Here is a 23,606-nt window from a genome sequence, read left to right as displayed (position 1 = left end):
GGATTCACTGTGGGGAGTGGTTTAATGGTGATGAACAGAAGACAGAGGCAGATACTGTGAAACCGGATTCACAATGGGGAGAAGGTCAATCACTGCTGGACGATAAACTGTGCAAGATACTTTGATCTTAGGTTCACAGTGCGAGAAGCTGTCACAGTAATGAACGATGAACTGTGTCAAATACTGTGACTCCAGGTTCACAGTGGGGAGAAAGTTTAATGGTGATGTACGGTAAATTGAGATGGATACTGTGACACTAGTTGAATAGAGGGAATGAGTTTAAACAGTGATGAACGATAAACTGTGTCAAATATTGTGACACTGGGTTCACATCCGTCATACGGTTGAACAGTAATGTACGATAAACTGTGTTTGATACTGTGACACCAAGTTCACAATAGGGAGAATGTTAATGGGAATGTAGGTAGATGGAGACCGATACTGTGACACAGATTTCAGAGTATGGAGTAGGTATAACAGTGATGTACAATAAACAGCGGGAGATACCGCATTCACAGTGGGGAGAAGGTTAACGGGGATGGATGGTACATTAAGGGAGATACTGTGGCACCAGGTTCACAGTGGGGAGAAGGTTTAACGTGATGTACGGTAGACTGAGGTAGAGACTATGACACAAGGCTCATTGTATTGTTAATTTCTCTTCATTACAACATCTAATTTATATGCTCCATTTTTCTTGTGGCAACTTCCAAACTTTCCATAAAGTTAAATTCTAATCAGATTTAGTTCATTTAAATAGGTCACCATTAAAAGCCCAAATCATTTGGTCTCTAAAGTACGCCTCACAAAATTAAATTCTTTACTTGGGTTTGGTTGCAACAGCTCTTCAGTTTGCTTCATTATTTTTTCAGTCCCTCGTTTTGTGTTTTCTTTTTTGCCTGTGCAGCTTCACCAAATGGGCATCCAACTCTCTCTTCTCAGCTTGACCCAACGTCTCCTCTGTAAAATTAAGCAAACCAAGGAGACCAAAGTTAAAATTTTCATATTTGCATTTTCAAAAACAAAAATGGTGCTGTGACTTGCAGTTTCACATCTTAATCCCACTTGCTAAACTTGCAAGCAACTGCACCTCATCCTACAGCTGGAAAATTGCAAGAGAACTGCTGGGTTAAAGCAAAGATTCCTCCCAGTCACCTCATTAAAGGCCTCCAAGTTAACAACAGATAGCAACCTGAAAGATAAATACAAAGATCTGTATCAGGAATATTAACGGGCTTTTAAAAAAAAATAATTTCCACTATTGAAAGAAAACTCAGGCTTTTGTTGAACAATTCCTGTTGTATTCCTCAAAATGGTTTGAATCTTGATTTCAAGCAGAGTCATTTGGTGAGATTGTTGGTCCAGAACAAACCCTGCCCACACACTCCCTTAAATACCTCCAAAGTCCTGGCTCAGCTCTGCTCCATGCTAAAGCTATCAGAGCTTTTCTGAAGAGATATCAGAATTCAGATGCAGATACGACGAGTCAGAAACACCCTAATACTTCCCTGAACAACACACCTCTCTCTGAAAACCAGCAAGAACCTTCCTGAACTGTAATGTTTTTTTTTACCTTTCGAGCACCAAAGCCTGGTGAATTTTACATATGTTAAATTCTGTGCACAGTATAAGAATGGCCTGCAACCAGTGAACTTTGAGGAATGAGAAGTGAGATTGGACTGTGAACCAAAGAACTTTTCTGAACTTACACACACATTACACACACGTGCACTTAGAATTAGAAGGGGGGTAAGTTAAGTAAAGTAATTTAAAGTAGTAAAACAGTCATAAGTTGAAGTGTAATTCCATATTCATATTTAAAGATAATTAAAATCAATGGCGAATCTGTCTCCTCACAGCAGGAAAAAGGCAATTTTGTGTGATAAGACACTTTTTAATTATATGACAGTAAATAGAGAGAGAGGTTCAAGTTTCAAACTATTACAAACTCCAGTCACCAGAGCTACCTGGATTATACCTCTTCCCACTTTATTTTTTTGCAAGGACACCACATTGTATATTGATATGTTTTTGAAAGAGATTATTGTAGGAGTCGTGGAGGCCACAAACAAACACAAACACTTCACAAAACAGCTCTTATTTAAAATGCAAGAGCTTTGCTGATAGAGAGTCATTCAGGTGCCAAGAGCCTTTGCAAAGACAAAACAAGGAGACTGCTTTGCTAAAGAATTTCAAAAGCAGGTGTAAATGGATTATTGATTTTAAATCAACTGATGAATGGACTCAGAAGTTTGGGTCCAGTGCAGTAATCTGGCTGGTTGCAGTTTGCTGTTCTAAGAAGGTCATGTGCTTTTGCAAGCATAGAGGAGAGACCAAATATGCTTTTTCTAATAGAGAGATGGCAAGCTGAAGACGGTTTGTGAGTTCTCAGTTCAGCCTGTTGAAAAACTTTTAATCCAAACTATAGGAAATGGCTGGCCTGAGTGTTTCACCTGAAATAAGGAAAACAAAAGGAACTCTATGGTGACCTGCAGAAGAGGTGATCATTTGGAAAACCGTGACGGGTTTCATTGACAAGACCCCAAAGTGGCTGATCAGAGGGAATCAGTTTTTGTGTGTCCAATGAGCAAGAAATCCCTCTCTGAAACCAACAAGAGCCTTCCTGGAGGGGTAACCATTCACTTTTAAGCACCAGAGCTTGGTGCAAATTCATAAATGTTGAATTCTTTGCACAGTATAAGAATTGATAGACACCAGTGAACATGGAGTTGTGTCAAAGAACTTTATGCACATTAAATACACCTGCACTGAGAATTAGAACGGGGCAATTTAAGGCTGTTAAGTTAATAGTGATAAGTTAACGTTTGATCCTGTTTTTTTGTTTAAAGAAAATTAAAAATGACGTTTGTTTAAGTATCTTTTGTCTTGGTGATTTTCTATTGCTGCTAGGTTTTGGGTCCTCTGGGCTTGTAAAAGTCCCAAGGAGGTTTTCTACTCCAGAACACCCAAAATGTCTTATTTCTTCAATAAATGCAGATTCCCCCATAAAGCCTGCACCCATATCTCCAATTTTCTTTCTGCCCTTACCCCACCTCCTCTCCGGCAGAACAAGGACAGAATCCTCAGATTTCTCGCTTACCACCCATCAGCTGCCACATCTGACACATTATCCTTGAACACTTCCAACGTCAGCACCATTCTCTAACCTGCTACATCTAACCCACTCCACTCAGATCCTCTTTTCACAGGGGCACGTCTTTCTGTGACTCCCTCGACAGCACTTCCATCTCCCTCGACAGCACTTCCCTCTCCACCCACCACCACCTGACGCACTCCCCTTTGGAATTGCAGAAATTTCCAAACTTGTCCCTCCATTTCCTGCCACCTCCATCCAAGGCCACAATCAGACCTTCCAGGTGAGGCACTGTTTCACATGCACCCCATCCAACCTAATCTACTACATTTGGTCGACTCAGTTGACCTCGATATCACCAAGACCAAATACAGACTGGGTAGCCATTTTGCTAAACACCTGTGCTCTGTGGATCTAACCTTGAGCTTCCTGTGGCCTACCATATCGTTTCTCAAACCCTTCCAGCAACATGTCTGTTGGCCCCATCCTTTGGCAGGCTGAGGGCACACAAACTTAAAGAAAACATATTATATTCCTCCTGGGCAGCCTTAAACTCTATAGCATGAATACGAATGTTTCTAATTTTAACCAATCACTCACCTCTGTCTGATTTCAGTTTCCATCTCTTGATCTACTGCCCATTTGAATAAAATTACTCCTTTAAGGTAGAAGAGTTGACAGTGGTGTTTTCCCCATGTCGCTTGCCATTGAACAACTGGCAAAATTAAGTTGCGCTTGTTGCAAAATGAATGGTGTGATTGTTCAAAATCTCCCTGAGATTGAAAGTATTCTTGTACTGAATAGACATCTGGGCCAAATGGCTATTTAAGGACATTCTGTACCTGATTGTACACCCTGAAGTACAATGAGTAATTCTCTCCACTAAAGATTGTTACATCTATACAGAACATGTATTAATACACAAAACAATCACACCTCCTTATTGGTCAGGAAGTGCGTAAACCTCACAAGGAGACTGAGGAGGTCAAGGCCAACGGCTCTCATCCTGAGATTTTACAGGAGCGCAGTTGAGTCTCCTGTCTGGCTGCATCATTGGATGGTCTAGTAGCTGTAAAGCATCAGACAGGAATGATGCAAAGAGTTGTGAGGATCACTGGGGTCTCACTTTCTTCTGTAGATGACATTTACTGGGAGTGTTGTTTAAATAGGGCTCAAGGAATTGTAAAAAGACCATTTCCATCCAGTGCACAGCATCTTTAACCACGTCCATCATCAAAATCAGGACTGCCAGGCTGGGGAATAGCTTCTTCCCACAGGCTGTGAGATGGAAGAAAAGTATCCTGAAAGTGGGATAATCATCCCAAATATTTATATATGTAGCGGCTACTTCGATAGGGCTACTAAAGCAACACACCCACACACACACACCAGGTTAGTCAACACAAGACTGCTTTATTCAGACTTTACAGGCTTCTTTGATTTAGTGTGTCCTGGGCTCCATGGGACATCATTATGAGTTTGATTCTGAACCACAGGACCGCAGATTTAAATGAAGCCGTGTGAGTGTCCCGTGCCATCCGGCAGGAGAATCCACAGATCAACGTGCCGTTCCACGCCACGAAGCACCACGCCTGGACAGTCAATTAAATGGATGAGTTCCCAACTGTCTGTCTTATATTTTCACTCGCGTGCCAAAGAACCTTACCCGCTCGGCCCACTACACAGCTGCTAAACCACCCAGATCCCCCCCAGAACCTTCACAGAAACTAAAACATCAGCTGCATGCACCTGAGGTGGACCCCCTCGCCGTCTGGGCTGGGGGCACTGAAATAGGTGAAGCGGGCTTCACATGGGCAGGCTTGAGTCTACACGAAACAGCTGCGAATGTCCCCTTATGTCCAAAGTATACACAAGCCCATCCTTCTTCACCACATGGAAAGGGCCCTCATACGTTAATTGTAATGGCGCTCCTGGGACCTGTCTGCGCACAAAAACAAAATCAGCGTCCAGGAATGGTGGGGCACATTCTGTTTAGGTGATCCATGCCAGTGGGTAGGAAAAAGTTTGCTGATCATGACTCCATGTCAAAGCTGTGAAGGAAATTCAGGTCAGAGTTGGTGGTGAAATGAATGTCCCATGAAACTGTAAGAACTGTACCATAAACCATCTCTGTGGACAATGCGGACATATCTTCCTTTGAAGAGATGTGCACTCCGAATAGAATCCATGGCAACTCATCGACCTAATTGGGACTGGTGAGTCAGGCCTTAAGTGCGGACTTCAGTTGCCAGTAGAAACGTTCCACAAGTCTGTTGGACTGTGGATGAATTGTGCTCAACGATCTGAAGTAATGTGTGTTGGAAAACCAAATCTAGCCATCCAATCGACAGTGAATGCTCTTGCCCTTGTCTCAGTGTCACTGGATGGCAACGGGACAGCCCCTGACCAGCGTGTGAAATGTTCTATGACTGTTAGAATGTATTTCAAAATTTGAGATAATGGCAATGATCCAAGCAGGTCCACATGCACGTGTTCCAACCGCCTGTGTACCACCGGGAAATGTTGAAGAGGTGCCTTATTGTGCCGCTGAATTTTGGCAGTCTGGCAGGAGGTACCTGTGCAGACCCATTATGCAACACTCTTTTTTAGTCCATGCCATACATATTTATTTGACATGAGCTTGACAGATGTTCTGATGGACAGATGAGACAAGGTGTGTATCTGGTCAAAAAGGCGTTGCCTCCAAGATATCTGGAATCACTGGTCTAATGTAGCCCAAAGACATGTCACAAAGTAAGGTTGGCCGCCCAGTTATGATGCCACCTGCAGTATGTCCAAGTTAGTCATGGTCGTACTATATGGCTGACCATCGGGGTCCATTGCCTGGACACTGGCTAATTCAGGAATATCAATCTCATCCTGAATATGATATACAGTCGGTCTGGACAGAATATTCATGACGCCATTGTTTTTACCAGATGTTTCCAAGTAGATTTAAGGGAATTCTAAATATCTGCCCTAAGTGCCAATAAGCTGCTGGCAGGTTTGAACAACATTCTTCAACCCAAGTGGCATCCTGAGAAATTCAAAAAGCCCAGAAGGGGTAATAATTGCCATTTAAGGAATGTCATACTTATGGGCTGGGATAAATAGGGAACAGTGGGGAACAGATGGGGCAAAGTGGGGAACATTGTGAAGAATGGGCAACAGGGTGGAACAGATGTGGTACACCTGTTCCCCACTATTCCCCAGCTGTTCCCCACCAGTTCCCCACTATTCACCACCGTTCCCCATGATTCCCCACTCTTCCCCTCATTTCCCAATCTGTTCCCCACTGTTCCTCCCATTTGTCTCTGTTCCCCACTGTTCTCCATTGTTCCTCAGCGATCCCCACTTTTCCTCATCTCTTCCTTTCATTCCTCAATTTTCACCTCTGTTGCCCACTATACACCACTTTTCCCCTCTGTTCCCCACTGTTCCCTCACTGTTCCCCACTGTTCCTAAAAGAAGTCTGTAAAGTCTGAATAAAGCAGTCTTGTGTTGACTAACTTGATGTATGTGTGTTTGTGTGTGTATTACTTTAGTAGCTCTACCGAAGTCGCCTCTACAATTGGGGACCCCAAATGCAAGATTCAGGGAAACTTGAATCTCCAGTTACCATGTACACAAGGACGGCAGCAGCTGTTGCCATCACGGCTGCAGTTAATGTGGTGGAACTTCACTTCCCTCCTTTCTGGACCCATCAACCTCGGGTATGGCTTAATCAGGCTGAAACCCAGATTTGTCTTGTGGCATAATGGCAGAGGACATGAAATTCTGCCATGTAATAGGTGCATCGGACACTGCTGCAGCGTCTCAAGTAATAGAATATGTTGCCAATCCCCTGGCAGAAAACCAGTAAACCAGGTTCCGCCAATTTCTCCTGGACTCGCTGGAATTGACTAGACATGAGCACGACTTTTAAATATGGAGGACCTAGGTGATAGGAATCTATCCGATTTAATGAATGAGATGCTCGCATTAGCAGATGGTTATTCTCATTGTTTACTTTTTGAGACTCTATTCCTGTCCAAACTCCCAGGTCGTGTCACAATACCAATCATTAACATGGATTTCCACCATCCCCATGACGTAGCGCAGGAGACTGACAGGCTGGATCACACTCCAACGCTAGAGTCTGCTCACGTACAGACTGTTTTCGCAGCAGATCCATATCCCGTTTCCTATGAGCCAACTATATCTTCAGTTCAGTTAAAGAAGGATGAACGTGCTGACAGGCGGTGAGAATGGTGTTTTTACCATGGCCGTTGGTGAAAAAATGCCCATAAATGTGTCCCGACATGTACCTATTACAGAAAAAAGGCAGGAAACGATAAGGCCGTCTACCATTTATGGCCATGGCAGCTGGCACAAGTACGCCCCATTGTATCTTCCAAGACTGCGCTGGTAAGCACAAGTTTCTTGTAGACACGAGTGCCGAGGTTCGTTTGCTCCCACCAACCTATTTTGAAATAAAACCCACATAAACAACACCACCTGACTCTTCAAACACAAATGGGACGAAAATTTCCTGCTTTGGCACAGGATAGGTCACGATTGGGATAGGAGGTGTGACATTCCATTGGAATTGCCTATTGGCTTCCATTGCACAGCCTATTTTGGGTGCAGATTTTTTAAGGTCCCATGACTTGTCAGTAGATGTGAAGTGGAGGAAATTGGTTCCTGCTACCACTTTTCAAACATACCCTCTGGGATGCAGCAAAGGGAGAGTTTCCCACCTCAGGGTGCATACCTTGAACAAATGTGCACATGCTGCTCTGCTCAACGAATTTCCCTGTACTCTCTCACCTAATTTCAATATCTCCTAAACAGCCCAGGGTGTGTCCCATTACATAGACACTTCAGGCCCACCAAATTACGCCAGGGTTCGTCATCTTCCACCTGATAAACTGCGCAGGCAAGGGCAGAGTGAACTGCAATTGAGGAATTAGGTATCATTCAGCGCTCCAACAGTCCTTGGGCATCACTGTTAAACATGGCACCCAAGAAAACAGGTGGATGGACACCCTGCAGCGATTACCGTAGGATCAATAACTACAGCCGACAGGTACCCTATACCTCATATGCGAGATTTCGCTGCCCATCTGCACAATTTCTGTGCTTTCACCAAGGTAGATCTTGTCATGAGATCAAGTGTGGGGAAAAGTAGGGAATGGTGTGGAACCGTGGTGATCACTGCAGTAAAATGGAGAACACGGGAATATTGGGGAGCAGGGTGGAACAATGAGGAAAGGGAAACAGATGGGAAAGAGTGGGGAACACTGCAGAACAGAGGGGAACAAAAGGGAGCAGGGGGATTGATGGGAATCAGTGGGGAACTGTGGGTAATAGGTGGGATACTGCTAGAAAACAGTTGGGATTGGTGGGGAACAGTGGGGAAAGTTGGGGAACAGGTGAAGAACAATGGGCTACAGTGCAGAACTGTGGGGAACAGATGTGAAACAGTAGAGAACTGTTTGGGAACAGCTGGAGAACAGAGGGGAACTGATGGGGAACAGTGGGGAACCATGGGGAAACAGGTGGGAAACTGGTAGGAAACAGTTGGGATTGGTGGAGAAGAATAGGGAACATTTGGGAACAGGTGAAGAACAGTGGGGGACAGTGATGAACTGTGGAGTAAAGAGGTGGAACAGTAGGGTACAGTGGAAAAATTGGTGAACAGCTGGAAAACAGAGCCGAACTGTGGGGAGCAGGGGAACAGTGTGGAAGAGATGGTGAACGGTGGAGAATGGGGGAAAAGTGGGGAATTGGTGGGAGACAGTTGGGGAACAGTGGCGAAGAGGTGTGGAATAGCTGGGGAACAGTGGGAACAGGTTTGGAACAGTAGGAAAACGGTGGGGAACAGTGGGGAAAAGATGAGGGACAGTGGGAAACAGTTTAGAACAGATGGGGAACTGATGTGGAACATTAATGAACAGTGGAGAAATGTGGGGAACTATCGGGAACATGTGTCGAACAGCTGGGGAACTGTGAGCAACTCTGGGAAACATTGGTGAAAACTGGGGAACTGTTGAGGACAGTGGGGAGCAGTGGGGAACAGATGGTGAACAGTGGAGAACTGTGGGAAACAGTGTGGAAATTTAGGTCACAGATGGGAAAAATAGGAGTATCTGATGGGCAACAATGGGAAACATGGGGTGCAGTGGGTAACAGTTGGGATCTGTGGGGTACAGTCGGGAACAGTGAGGAACAATAGGGGAAAGTGGGAGAAATGGGGAACAGTTGGGAACAGAGGGGAACAGTGGTGAACAGAGTGGAAAAGTAGGGAACAGTTTAGAATAGATGGAGAGAAGTGGGGAACAGTGAGGAACTGTGGGAGACAGTGGGAAACAGAGGGGAAGAATGAGTAACAGTGGGGTATACAGGGTAACGGGGAGAGCAGTGGGGAACAGAATGTGAACATTGGAGAATGTGGGGAACAGTGGTCAAATGTGTGTGACAGATGGAGAACTGTGAAGAACAGTGGGAAACACAGGGCACAATTAGGGAACAGTGGTGTATAGTGGGCAACAGTGGGGAAAATTGAGGTACAGAAGGAAGACATGGGGAAAAGTGGGGATCACAGAGGAACAGTGGAGAACAGTGGAACAGAGACAAATAGGGGGGAGCAATGGGGAACAGATATTGAACTGTGGAGAATGTGGGAACAGTGGGGAACAGATTGGGAAATGAGGGGAAAAGTGGGGAACCATGTGGAACAGTGGTGAAAAGTGGGGAACTGATGGGAAACAGCTGGATAACAGTGGGGAACAAATGGGCAACAGTGGGGAACCATGGGAGCTGGTGGGAAACTGAGGGGTCAAAGGGAAGAATGAGTAACAGTGGGTAATAGATAGCGAACTGTGGAGAACGGGGTAATAGTGGAGAAAAGTGGGTAACTGATGGGTAATGAGGGGAACAGTGGAGAACATTGGGGAATAGGAGGAACAGTGGGGTACAGATGGGGGACTGATGGGGAATAGTGGGGAATAGTCAGGAACAGTCAGTAATGGTGGTGAACAGATGTGGAACAATGGCAAAAATGGGAAACAGTGGGGAAAAGTGGGGATCTAAAGGGAACAGTTGGGATCAGTAGGGAACAGGTGTGAAATAGTGGAGAACAGTGAGGACAATGAGGAACAAGGGGAACAGATGGAGTATAGTGGGGTACACTGCAGAACTGTGGAGAACATTGGGGAACAGTGAGGAACAGTGGAGAAAAGTGGCGAACAGTAGGAAACAGTTCGGGAACATCTGGATAACAGTGGAGAGGTGGAGAACAGTGAAGAACCATGGGGAACAGTAGGCAACAGAGCGGAACAGTGGAGAACTGTGGGGAATAGTCGGGAACAGTGGTGATCAGATGGCGAACAGTGGGAAAAATGGGGAACAGTTCGGCTACAGTTGGGAAAAGTGTGGAACAGTGAAGAACTCTGGGGAACAGTGGGGAACAGAGGTGAACAGTGGGGAATGGGGGAACATTGGGTAACTGTGGAAAAAATTAGGGAACAGATGGGGAACAGCTAGAGAACATTGGGAAACAGTGCAGAACATGGGGGAAAATGGGAAGAGTGGGGAACAGATGGAGAACAGTGGAGAAAAATGGGCAACAGTGTGGAACAGATGTGGAACAGTCTGGAAGCATGGGGAACACTGTAGGACAATGGGGATCAGAGGGGAATATTGGGGAGCAGGGGGGATCAATGAGGAAAGGAACAGATGGGAAACAGTGGGGAACACTGCAGAACAGATGAGAACAGAGGGGAACAGTAGGGACCAGGGGGAACTGATGGGGAACAGTGTGGAACCGTGAGGAACAGGAGGGAAACTGCTGGAAAACAGTTGGGATTGGTGGGGAAAAGTGTGGAACAGTTGGAGAAAGGTGAAAAGCAGTGTGGTATAGTGAATAATTGTGGGAAATAGATGTGGAACATTAGGGAACGGTAGAACAAATGGGGAAGAGTGGGGGACAGTTTGTGAATAGCTGGAGTACAGTGGGGAACAGTGAAGAACTGTGGGGATCAGTGTGGAACAGATATGGAGCATTAGGGAACAATGGGAAAAATGGGGAACAGTGGTGAACAGTTTGAGAGCAGCTGGGGAACAGTGGAGAACAGATGTGGAACAGTAGGAAACAGTGGGAAAAATGGAGAACAGTGGTGAACAGTTTGAGAGCAGCTGGGGAACAGTGGAGAACAGGTGTGGAACAGTAGGAAACAGTGGGAAAAATGGAGAACAGTGGTGAACAGTTTGAGAGCAGCTGGGGAACAGTGGAGAACAGGTGTGGAATAGTAGGGAACAGTGGGAAAAATGGGGAACAGTGGTGAACAGTTTGAGAGCAGCTGGGGAACAGTGGAGAACAGGTGTGGAACAGTAGGAAACAGTGGGAAAAATGGAGAACAGTGGTGAACAGTTTGAGAGCAGCTGGGGAACAGTGGAGAACAGGTGTGGAACAGTAGGGAACAGTGGGAAAAATGGGGAACAGTGGTGAACAGTTTGAGAGCAGCTGGGGAACAGTGGAGAAGAGGTGTGGAACAGTAGGAAACAGTGGGAAAAATGGAGAACAGTGGTGAACAGTTTGAGAGCAGCTGGGGAACAGTGGAGAACAAGTGTGGAACAGTAGGGAACAGTGGGGAAAATGGAGAACAGTGGAGAAAGGATGGGTAACATTTGGGAACAGCTGGAGAACAGTGAGGAACTGTGAGGGAACAGTGGGTAATGGGGAGAATGAGTAACAGTGGAGAACAGAGGGTAACAGGGGAGAGAAGTAGGGAACATATGGTGAACACTGGAGAATGTGGTTAACTGTTAAAAAGTGTGTGACAGGTGGGGAACAGCAGGGAACACTTGGGAAAAAGTTGAGGAACAGTGGTGTATAGAGGGCAACATTGGGGAAAATTGAGGAATGGAAGGAAGGGATGGGGAACAGTGGAGATCTCTGCAGAACAGAAGAGAACAGTGGGCAACAGCGGGGAATAGTGGAGACCAGATAGGGAATTGTGGAGAACGGGGGAACAGTGGGGAACAGATTGGGAAATGAGGTGTCAATGGGGATCCATGGGGAACCGTGGGGAACAGGTGGGAAAATGCTGGAAAACAGTTGGGATTGGTGGCGAACAGTGCGTAACAGTTGGGAAACAGGTGAAGAACAGCATGGTACAGTGAAGAATTGTGGGTAACAGATGTGGAACAATAGGGATCAGTGGGATAAATGGGGAACAATTAGGGTACGGCGAGAGAATAGTGAAGAACTGTGTGGAACAGTGCGGAACAGATGTGGAACAGTAGGGAACAGTGGGGAAAATGAGGAAGAGTTGGGAACAAAGGGGAACAGTGGGGAACAGCGATGAACTTTGGGAAATAGTTGGGAAAAGGTGGGGAACAGTTTGGTTACAGCTGGAGAACAGTGGGGACCATGCAGAACAGGTGAAGAACAGTGGAGTACAGTGAAGAATTATGCGGAACTGTGGGGAACAGCTGGAGAATATTGGGGAACATTGGGGGACAGTCGGGAATGGTGGTGAACAGAGGTGGAAAGGTGGGAAAAAAGAGAAACAGTGGGGAAAAGTGGTGAACTGTGTGGAACAGTGGGAAGCAGATTGGTAACTGTTGGGGAACAGTGTGGACCCATGGGGAACAGTGGGAAAAATGGGGAACAGATCGGGAACAGCTGGAGAACAGTGGGGAACTGATGGGGAACATGTGTCGAACAGGTAGGGAATAGTGAGGAACAATTGGGGAACAGTGGGGAAAAGTAAGGAACATTTGGGGAATAGTTGTGGAATAGTGGAGAACAGTTGTAAAACAGTGGGGAACAGTGGTATAAATGGGGAACAGAGGGGAAAAGTGGGGAACTGTGTGGAACAGTGTGGAATAGTTGTGGGACAGTGGGGAACTGAATATGAAGATTGGGGAACATTGCAAAAATTGGGCAACAATGCAGAACAGATGGGGAACAGTGGGGAAAAGTAATTGTGGAGCAGTTGTTAAATAAAGGAGAACAGGTGTGAAACAGTGGGGAAAAGTGTGGAACCGTGGGGAAAACTCTAGAAAAATGATGAACAGGGGAATATTGGGGAGCAGGGTGGAACAACGAGGAAAGGGGAACTGATGGGGAACACTGCAGAACAGAGGTGAGCAAAAGAGTGTTGGGGGAACAGTTGGGAATCTGATGGGAAACAGTGGGGAACTGTGGGTAATATGTGGGAAAATGCTGGGATAAAGTTGGGATTGGTGGGAAAGTGGGGAAAAGTTGGGGAACAGATGTGGAACAGTAAGAAAAATGGGGAACAAAGGGGAACAGTGGTGAACAGTGGGGAACAGTTTAGGAACAGCTGGAGAACAGCGGGGAACAGATGGGGAATTGATGGGGAACACAGGTAAACCAAGGGGGACAGGTGGGAAACTGCTGGTAAACAGTTGGGATTGATGGGGAAGAGTAGGAAACAGTTGGGGAACATGTGGAAAAAAGTGGGGTACAGTGGGGAGCAGATCCGGAACAGTAGGCTACAGTGGTAAAAGGGGAACTGCTGGAAAACAGCTGCCAAACTGTGGGGAGCAGGAAGAACAGTGTGGAACAGATGGTGAACAATGGAGAATGGGGGAAGAGTGGGGAAAAATGGGGAACAGATTGGGAATGAGGTGAACAGTGGGGAATCTTGGGAAACAGTGTTGAAAAGTGCAGAACTGGTGGGACACAGGTGGGGAACAGTCGAAAAAGGTGAGGGACGGTGGGAAAATGTTTAGAACAAATGGAGAACTGATGTGGAACTGTGGCGATCAGTGAGGAACAGTGCAGAAATGGTGGGCAACTGCTGGGGAACATGTGTCGAACAGGTCGGGAACAGTGAGGAACAGATGGGGAAAAGGTGAGGGACAGTGTGAAACAGTTTAGTACAGATGGGGAACTGATGTGGAGGGACAGTGTGAAACAGTTTAGTACAGATGGGGAACTGATGTGGAACTCTGGGGATCAGTGGGGAACAGTGGTGAAATGATGGACAACTGCTGGGGAACATGTGTCGAACAGGTAGGGAACAGTGAGGAACTATTGGGGACAGTGGGCAACCCTAGGGAACAGTTGGGAAACTTCTGGGAAACAGATGGGATTGGTGGGGAACAGTGGGGAAATGTAAGGAACTGTGGGGAACAGTTGTGGAACAGTGGAGAACAGGTGTGAAACAGTGGGGAACAGTGGGTAAATGGGAAACAGTGGGAAAAGATGGGGAACAGTGGGAAACATTGGGGAAAATGGGCAAGATGGCGGAACATATGTGGAACTGTGGGAATAAGAAGGTTAAAGTGGGAAACTGTGGGGAACAATTGAGGAACAGTGGGGAACTGATAGTGAACAGTGGGAATATTACTAAAATTGGGCAACAGTGACGAACAGATGGGCAACAGTGGTATTAATGGGGAAAAATGGGGAACTGTGAGGAACATTTGGGAATATGGGCAACGGGGAAGAACAGATGTGGATCAGTGGGGAATAGTAGGGAACAATGTGGAACCGTGCAGAACACTGCAGAATAATGGGTAATGGAGGGGAATATTGGAGAGCAGGGGGGTGGGGAACACTGAGGAATGTTAAAATGACGGGGAACCGTAGGGAAAAGTGGAGAAATGGTGGAGAACTGCTGGGGACATGTGTCGAACAGGAGGGGAACATTGCGGAAACAGCTTGAAAACAGTGGGTATTAGATGGGGAACTGATGGGGAACAGTGGAGAGATGGTGGGGAACTGCAGGTGAAAAATGGGGACTTGTGGGAACATGTATCTAACAGGTGGGAAAAAATGAAGAAAAGATGGGGAGGAGTGGGGAACCTTGGGGAACACTGCCAAGCAGTGGGTAACAGAGGGAATAGTGGGGAGCAGGGGTGAACAATGAGGAAAGGGGAACAAATGTTGAACAGTTGAGAACAGTGCAGAACAGAGGGAAAGAGTGGGGTGCATGGGTGAATAACGAGGAAAGGTGAACAAATGCAGAACATTGGAGAATGTGGGGAACAGTGGGTAACAGATGGAAATGAGATAGAGAACAGCTGGGAAACAGTGAGGAACTGTGTGGAACAGTGGATAACAGAGGGGGATCATTGAGGAACAGTGGGGATCAGTGGAGAAGAGTGGGTAACAGAGGGTAACATTAAGGAATGGAGAGAACTGCTGGTGAACAGAGGGGAATAGTGTGGAACATGTGTCAAACAAGTGGTGAACATGTGTCAAACATGTGGGGAACAGTGTGGAACTGGGATGAACACTGCATAACAATGGGGAACGGAGGGGAATAGTGGGGAATAGGGGAGAAAAATGAGGAATTGAAGGAACAGATGGGGAACTGTGGGAAAATCTGCAGAACAGAGGGGAATAGTGGGGAGCACTGGTGAACAGATGGTGAACTGTGGAGAATGGGGGAACAGTGGGGAAAAATGGGAAACAGATTGGGAAATGAGGGGAACAGTGGGGATCCAAAGGGAACAGTGGGGGAACATAGTGTCTAAGTGGTGAACAGTGGGGAACTTGTGAGGAACAGTGGAGAACAGATGGGGAACAGACTAGAAATTGTGGTAAACTGTTGAGGAACAGGTGGGGAACAGTGAGGAACAGATGGGATAGTGTGGGGTACCGTGGAAAATACTGCTGGGCAGTGGGAAATAGAGGAGAATAGTGGGAAGCAGGGGGTTAACAATGAGGAAAGGGGAACAGATGGGGAACAGTGGAGAATGGGGGAACAGTGAGTAACAGATGGAAAAGAAATGGAGAACAGCTGGGGAACAGTTAGGAACAGAGGGGAATATTGAGGAACAGTGGAGAACTGTAGGGAAAACTGCAGAATAGTGGGGAACATTGGAGACATAGTGTGGAACTGCTGAGTTACAGTTGGGACTTGTGGGGAACATGTGTCGAACATGTGGGTAAAATATGTTGAACATGTGATTAACAGTGAGGAACAAATGGGCAACAGTGTGGAACTCTGGTGAACACTGCATAATAATTGGGAATGGAGGGGAATAGTGGGGAGTAGCGGAGAATAATGCGGACCTCAGGGAACATATGGTGAACAGTTTGGAAAACTGCGGAACAGTGGGGAATAGTGGGGAGCGGTGGAGAACAGATAGCGAACTGTGGAAAATGCGGGAACAGTGGGAAACAGTTCGGGACCTGCTGGACAACAGGAGGGAAGAGTGAAGTAATGTGGGGTTCAGTAGGGAATTGAGAGGAACAGTGGGGACTTCTGGTGAACCTGTTTTGAACAGGTGGGAAACAGTGAGGAACAAATGGGGTACAGTGTGGAACCATGAGGAACACTGCAGAACAATGGGGAACAGAGGGGAATAGTGGGGAACAATTAGGAAAGGGGAACCGTGGCGAACACTGCAAAACAATGGGGAACCAAAGGGAGCAGTGGGAACGGATTGGAAAAAGTGGGGAACCGTGGGAAACACTGCAGAACAGAGGGGAACGAAAGGGAGCAGGGCGAACATATCGGAAAAAAGTTGAGAAGTGGGGAACACTGCAGAACAGTGGGGAATCAAAGGGAGCAGGGGGATCAGATTGGAAAAAGTGGGGAACAGTGTGGAAAAATGCAGAACAGTGGGGAACCAAAGGGAGCAGGAGGAACAGATTGGAAAAAGTTGGGAACCATGGAGAACACTGCAGAACAGAGGGGAACCAAAGGGAGCAGGGGTAACGGATTGGAAAAAGTAGGGAACGGTGTGGAAAAATGCAGAAGAGTGGAGAAACAACGGGTGCAGGGTGAACGGATTGGAAAAAGTGGGGAACAGTGTGGAACACTGCAGAACAGAGGGGAATCAAAGGAAGCAGGGGGAACGGATTGGAAAAAGTGGGGAACCGTTCGGAACATTGCACAACAGAGGGGAACTAAAGGAGCACGGGGAAGAGATTGGAAAAATTGGGAAACCATGGAGGACAGTGCAGGACGGAGGGGAACCAAAGGGAGCAGGGGGAACAGATTGGAATAAGTGGGGAACTGTGGTGAACACTGTAGAACAGAGGGGAACCAAAGAGAGCACGGCGAACAGATTGGAAAAAGTGTGGAACCGTGGGGAACACTGCAGGACAGAGGGGAACCAAAGGGAACAGGAAATACAGGTTGGAAAAAGTGGGGAACCGTTGGCGAACACTGCAGAACAGTGGGGAACGAAAGGGAGCAGGGGGAACAGATTGGAAAAAGTGGGGAATCGTGGGAAGTTCTGCGGATCACTGGGGAACCAAAGGGAGCAGGGGGAAAGGATTGGAAAAATTGGGGAACAGTGGGGAACACTGCAGAACAGAGGTGACCCAAGGGAAGTCGTGGGAACAGATTGGAAAAATTGGGAAACCGTGGGGAACACTGCAAAACAGTGGGAAACCAAAGAGAGCCGGGGGAATGTGTTGGAAAAGGTGGAGAACTGTGGGGAAAACTGCAGAACTGAGGCGAACTAAAGGGAGCAGGGGGAACGGATTGGAAAAAGTGGGGAATCGTGGGGAACACTGCAGGACAGAGGGGAACCAAAGGGAGAAGGGGGAACAGATTGGAAAAAGTGGGGAATAGTGGGGAATACTGCAGGACAGAGGGGAGCCAAAGGGAGCAGGGGAAATGGATTGGAAAAAGTGGGGAAGCGTGGGGAACACTCCAAAACAGAGAGGAATGAAAGGGAGCAGGGGGAACAGATTGGAAAAAGTGTGGAACCGTGGGGAACACTGCAGAACAGAGGTGAACCAAAGGAAGTAGGGGGAACGGAATGGAAAAAGTGGGGAACCATGGGGAACACTGCAGGGCAGAGGGGAACCAGAGGGAGCAGGGGGTACAGAATGTAAAAAATGTGGAGAATCGTGTGGAACACGGCAGAACAAAGGGGAACCAAAGGGAGCAGGGGGAACAGATTGGAAAAAATGTGGAGAACCGTGGGGAAACTGCAGGACAGAGGGGAACCAAAGGGAGCAGGAGGAACGGATTGTTAAAATTGGGCCCATGGGGAACACTGCACAATAGAGTGGAACCAAAGGGAGCAGGGGATATGGATTGGAAATAGTCGGAAGCGTGGGGAACACTGCAGAACAGAGAGGAATCAAAGGAGGCAGGTCGAGCGGATTGCAAAAAGTGGGGTACTGTGGGGAAAACTGCAGAACAGAGTGGAACAAAAGGGAGCAGGGGGAACGGATTGGAAAAAGTGGGGAACTGTGGGGAACACTGCAGAACAGAGTGGAACAAAAGGGAGCAGGGGGAACGGATTGGAAAAAGTGGGGAACTGTGGGGAACACTGCAGAACAGAGGGGAACAAAAGGGAGCAGGGGAAACGGATTGGAAAAAGTGGGGAACCATGGGGAACACTGCAAAACAGTGGGGAACCAAAGGGAGCAGGGGGGACGGATTGAAAAAAGTGGGGAACAGAGTGGAAAAATGCAGAACAGTGGGTAAACAAAGGGAGCAGGGGAAACGGATTGTAAGAAGTGGGGAACCGTGTGGAAAAATGCAGAACAGAGGGGAACCAAAGGGAGCAGGGGGAATGGATTGGTGAAGTGGGGAACCGTGGGGAAAAATGCAGGACAGAGGGGAACGAAAGGGAGCAGGGGGAACGGATCTTAAAAAGTGGGGAACCGTGATGAAAAATGTAGGACAGAGGGGAACGAAAGGGATTAGCTGGAACGGATTGTAAAAAGTGGGGAACCGTGGGGAACACTGCAGGACAGAGTGGAACCAAAGGGAGCAGGCGGTAAAGGTTGGAAAAGGTGTGGAATCGTGGGAAACACTGCAGAACAGAGGGGAACCAAAGGGAGCAGGGGGAACAGATTGGAAAAAATGTGGAGAACCATGGGGAAACTGCAGAACAGAGATGAACCAAAGGGAGCATAGGAACAGATTAGAAAAAATGTGGAGAACCGTGGGGAACAAAGCAGAACAGAGCGGAACCAAAGGGAACAGGGGGAACTGCTCAGAAATGTGGGGAACCGTGGGGAACAATGCAGAACAGAGGGGAACCAAAGGGAGCCGGGGGAACGGGTTGGAAAAAGTGAATAACCGTGGGGAACACTGCAGGACAGAGGGGAACCAAAGGGAGCATGGTGTACAGGTTGGAAAAAGTGGGGAATCGTGGGGAGCACTGCACAATAGAGTGGAACCAAAGGGAGCAGGGGAAATGGATTGGAAAAAGTGGGAAGCGTGGGGAACACTCCAGAAGAGAGAGCAACCAAAGGGTGCAGGGGGAACAGACTGGAAAAAGTGGAGAACCGTGGGGAACACTGCAGAACAGAGGTGAACCAAAGGAAGTAGGGGGAACGGAATGGAAAAAGTGGGGAACCATGGGGAACACTGCAGGGCAGAGGAGAACCAGAGGGAGCAGGGGGTACAGAATGGAAAAAAAGTGGAGAATCGTGGGGAACACTGCATATAGAGAGGAACCAAAGGGAGCAGGGGGAACGGATTGGAAAAAGTGGGGATGCGTAGGAAAACTGCAGAACACAGGAGAACCAAAGGGAGCAGGTGGAACAGATTGGAAAAAATGTGGAGAACCGTGGGGAAAACAGCAGAACAGAGGGGAGCCAAAGGAGAAGGGGGGACAGATTAGAAAAAAGTGGAGAATTGGGGAAAACTGCAGAACAGTGGGGAACCAAAGGAAGCAGGGGAAACAGATTTGAAAAAGTGGAGAACAGTGTGGAAAAATGCAGAAGAGTGGGGAAACAAAGGGAGCAGGGGGAACGGATTTAAAAAAGTGGGGAACCGTGGGGAAAAATGCAGGACAGAGGGGAACGAAAGGGAGCAGGGGGAACGGATTGGAAAAAGTGGGGAATCGTGGGGAACACTGCAGGATAGAGGGGAACCAAAGGGAGCACGCGGAACAGATTGGAAAAAGTGGGGAATCGTGAGGAGCACTGCACAATAGATTGGAACCAAAGGGAGCAGGGGAAATGGATTGCAAAAAGTGGGGAAGCGTGGGGAACACTGCAGGACAGAGGGGAACCAAAGGGAGCAGGCGGTACAGGTTGGAAAAGGTGTGGAATCGTGGGAAACACTGCAGAACAGAGGGGAACCAAAGGGAGCAGGGGGAACAGATTGGAAAAAATGTGGAGAACCATGGGGAAACTGCAGAACAGAGATGAACCAAAGGGAGCATAGGAACAGATTAGAAAAAATGTGGAGAACCGTGGGGAACAATGCAGAACAGAGCGGAACCAAAGGGAGCAGGGGGAACTGCTCAGAAATGTGGGGAACCGTGGGGAACAATGCAGAACAGAGGGGGACCAAAGGGAGCCGGGGGAACGGGTTGGAAAAAGTGAATAACCGTGGGGAACACTGCAGGACAGAGGGGAACCAAAGGGAGCATGGTGTACAGGTTGGAAAAAGTGGGGAATCGTGGGGAGCACTGCACAATAGAGTGGAACCAAAGGGAGCAGGGGAAATGGATTGGAAAAAGTGGGAAGCGTGGTGAACACTCCAGAACAGAGGGCAAACAAAGGGTGGAGGGGGAACAGACTGGAAAAAGTGGAGAACCATGGGGAACACTGCAGAACAAAGGTGAACCAAAGGAAGTAGGGGGAACGGAATGGAAAAAGTGGGGAACCATGGGGAACACTGCAGGGCAGAGGGGAACCAGAGGGAGCAGGGGGTACAGAATGGAAAAAAAGTGGAGAATCGTGGGGAACACTGCATATAGAGAGGAACCAAAGAGAGCAGGGGGAACGGATTGGAAAAAGTGGGGAAGCGTAGGGAAAACTGCAGAACACAGGAGAACCAAAGGGAGCAGGTGGAAGAGATTGGAAAAAATGTGGGGAACCGTGGGGAAAACAGCAGAACAGAGGGGAGCCAAAGGAGCAGGGGGGACAGATTAGAAAAATGTGGAGAATTGGGGAAAACTTCAGAACAGTGGGGAACCAAAGGGAGCAGGGGAAACAGATTTGAAAAAGTGGTGAACAGTGTGGAAAAATGCAGAAGAGTGAGGAAACAAAGGGAGCAGGGGGAACAGATTGGAAAATGTGGGAAACCGTGTGGAACAATGCAGAACAGTGGGGAACCAAAGGGAGCAGGGGGAACAGATTGGAAAAAGTGGGGAATCGTGGGAAGTTCTGCAGATCACTGGGGAACCAAAGGGAGCAGGGGGAAAGGATTGGAAAAATTGGGGAACAGTGGGGAACACTGCAGAACAGAGGTGACCCAAGGGAAGTCGTGGGAACAGATTGGAAAAATTGGGAAACCGTGGGGAACACTGCAAAACAGTGGGAAACCAAAGAGAGCCGGGGGAATGTGTTGGAAAAGGTGGAGAACCGTGGGGAACACTGCAGAACAGAAGCGAACTAAAGGGAGCAGGGGGAACGGATTGGAAAAAGTGGGGAATCGTGGGGAACATTGCAGGACAGAGGGGAACCAAAGGGAGAAGGGGGAACAGATTGGAAAAAGTGGGGAATAGTGGGAAACACTGCAGGACAGAGGGGAGCCAAAGGGAGCAGGGGAAATGGATTGGAAAAAGTGGGGAAGCGTGGGGAACACTCTAAAACAGAGAGGAACGAAAGGGAGCAGGGGGAACAGATTGGAAAAAGTGGGGAACCGTGGGGAACACTGCAGAACAGAGGTGAACCAAAGGAAGTAGGGGGAACGGAATGGAAAAAGTGGGGAACCATGGGGAGCAGGGGGTACAGAATGTAAAAAATGTGGAGAATCGTGTGGAACACGGCAGAACAAAGGGGAACCAAAGGGAGCAGGGGGAACAGATTGGAAAAAATGTGGAGAACCGTGGGGAAACTGCAGGACAGAGGGGAACCAAAGGGAGCAGGAGGAACGGATTGTTAAAATTGGGCCCATGGGGAACACTGCACAATAGAGTGGAACCAAAGGGAGCAGGGGATATGGATTGGAAAAAGTCGGAAGCGTGGGGAACACTGCAGAACAGAGAGGAATCAAAGGAGGCAGGTCGAGTGGATTGCAAAAAGTGGGGTACTGTGGGGAAAACTGCAGAACAGAGTGGAACAAAAGGGAGCAGGGGGAACGGATTGGAAAAAGTGGGGAACTGTGGGGAACACTGCAGAACAGAGGGGAACAAAAGGGAGCAGGGGAAACGGATTGGAAAAAGTGGGGAACCATGGGGAACACTGCAAAACAGTGGGGAACCAAAGGGAGCAGGGGGGACGGATTGAAAAAAGTGGGGAACAGAGTGGAAAAATGCAGAACAGTGGGTAAACAAAGGGAGCAGGGGAAACGGATTGTAAGAAGCGGGGAACCGTGTGGAAAAATGCAGAACAGAGGGGAACCAAAGGGAGCAGGGGGAATGGATTGGTGAAGTGGGGAACCGTGGGGAAAAATGCAGGACAGAGGGGAACGAAAGGGAGCAGGGGGAACGGATCTTAAAAAGTGGGGAACCGTGATGAAAAATGTAGGACAGAGGGGAACGAAAGGGAGCAGGGGGAACGGATTGTAAAAAGTGGGGAACCGTGGGGAACAATGCAGGACAGAGGGGAACCAAAGGGAGCAGGCGGTAAAGGTTGGAAAAGGTGTGGAATCGTGGGAAACACTGCAGAACAGAGGGGAACCAAAGGGAGCAGGGGGAACAGATTGGAAAAAATGTGGAGAACCATGGGGAAACTGCAGAACAGAGATGAACCAAAGGGAGCATAGGAACAGATTAGAAAAAATGTGGAGATGCGTGGGGAACAATGCAGAACAGAGCGGAACCAAAGGGAGCAGGGGGAACTGCTCAGAAATGTGGGGAACCGTGGGGAACAATGCAGAACAGAGGGGAACCAAAGGGAGCCGGGGGAACGGGTTGGAAAAAGTGAATAACCGTGGGGAACACTGCAGGACAGAGGGGAACCAAAGGGAGCATGGTGTACAGGTTGGAAAAAGTGGGGAATCGTGGGGAGCACTGCACAATAGAGTGGAACCAAAGGGAGCAGGGGAAATGGATTGGAAAAAGTGGGAAGCGTGGGGAACACTCCAGAACAGAGGGCAACCAAAGGGTGCAGGGGGAACAGACTGGAAAAAGTGGAGAACCGTGGGGAACACTGCAGAACAGAGGTGAACCAAAGGAAGTAGGGGGAACGGAATGGAAAAAGTGGGGAACCATGGGGAACACTGCAGGGCAGAGGGGAACCAGAGGGAGCAGGGGGTACAGAATGGAAAAAAAGTGGAGAATCGTGGGGAACACTGCATATAGAGAGGAACCAAAGGGAGCAGGGGGAACGGATTGGAAAAGGTGGGGATGCGTAGGGAAAACTGCAGAACACAGGAGAACCAAAGGGAGCAGGTGGAACAGATTGGAAAAAAAGTGGAGAATTGGGGAAAACTGCAGAACAGTGGGGAACCAAAGGAAGCAGGGGAAACAGATTTGAAAAAGAGGAGAACAGTGTGGAAAAATGCAGAAGAGTGGGGAAACAAAGGGAGCAGGGGGAACAGATTGTAAAAAGTGGGGAACCCTGTGGAAAAATGCAGAAGAGTGGGGAACCAAAGGGAGCAAGGGGAACGGATTGGAAAAAGTGGGGAATCGTGGGGAACACTGCAGGACAGAGGAGAACCAAAGGGAGCAC

The 23,606-nt window shown here is 48.0% G+C and overlaps 1 long non-coding RNA gene across 1 annotated transcript in view; it reads right to left on the bottom strand.

Annotated features, from left to right (window-relative positions):
• Window positions 1-348: 348 nt before the first annotated feature.
• LOC138750510 (uncharacterized) overlaps window positions 349-23,606 on the bottom strand; it is a 145,343-nt gene continuing 122,085 nt past the window's right edge. The window contains exon 3 of the long non-coding RNA XR_011349369.1: window positions 349-960. This is a non-coding gene — a long non-coding RNA (uncharacterized lncRNA). The remainder of the gene's footprint in view (window positions 961-23,606) is intronic.

Source organism: Narcine bancroftii, unplaced genomic scaffold (genome assembly GCF_036971445.1).
Source record: "Narcine bancroftii isolate sNarBan1 unplaced genomic scaffold, sNarBan1.hap1 Scaffold_157, whole genome shotgun sequence".
Classification (NCBI taxonomy): Eukaryota; Metazoa; Chordata; class Chondrichthyes; order Torpediniformes; family Narcinidae; genus Narcine; species Narcine bancroftii.
This window is presented reverse-complemented; position numbering and strand designations above follow the sequence as displayed.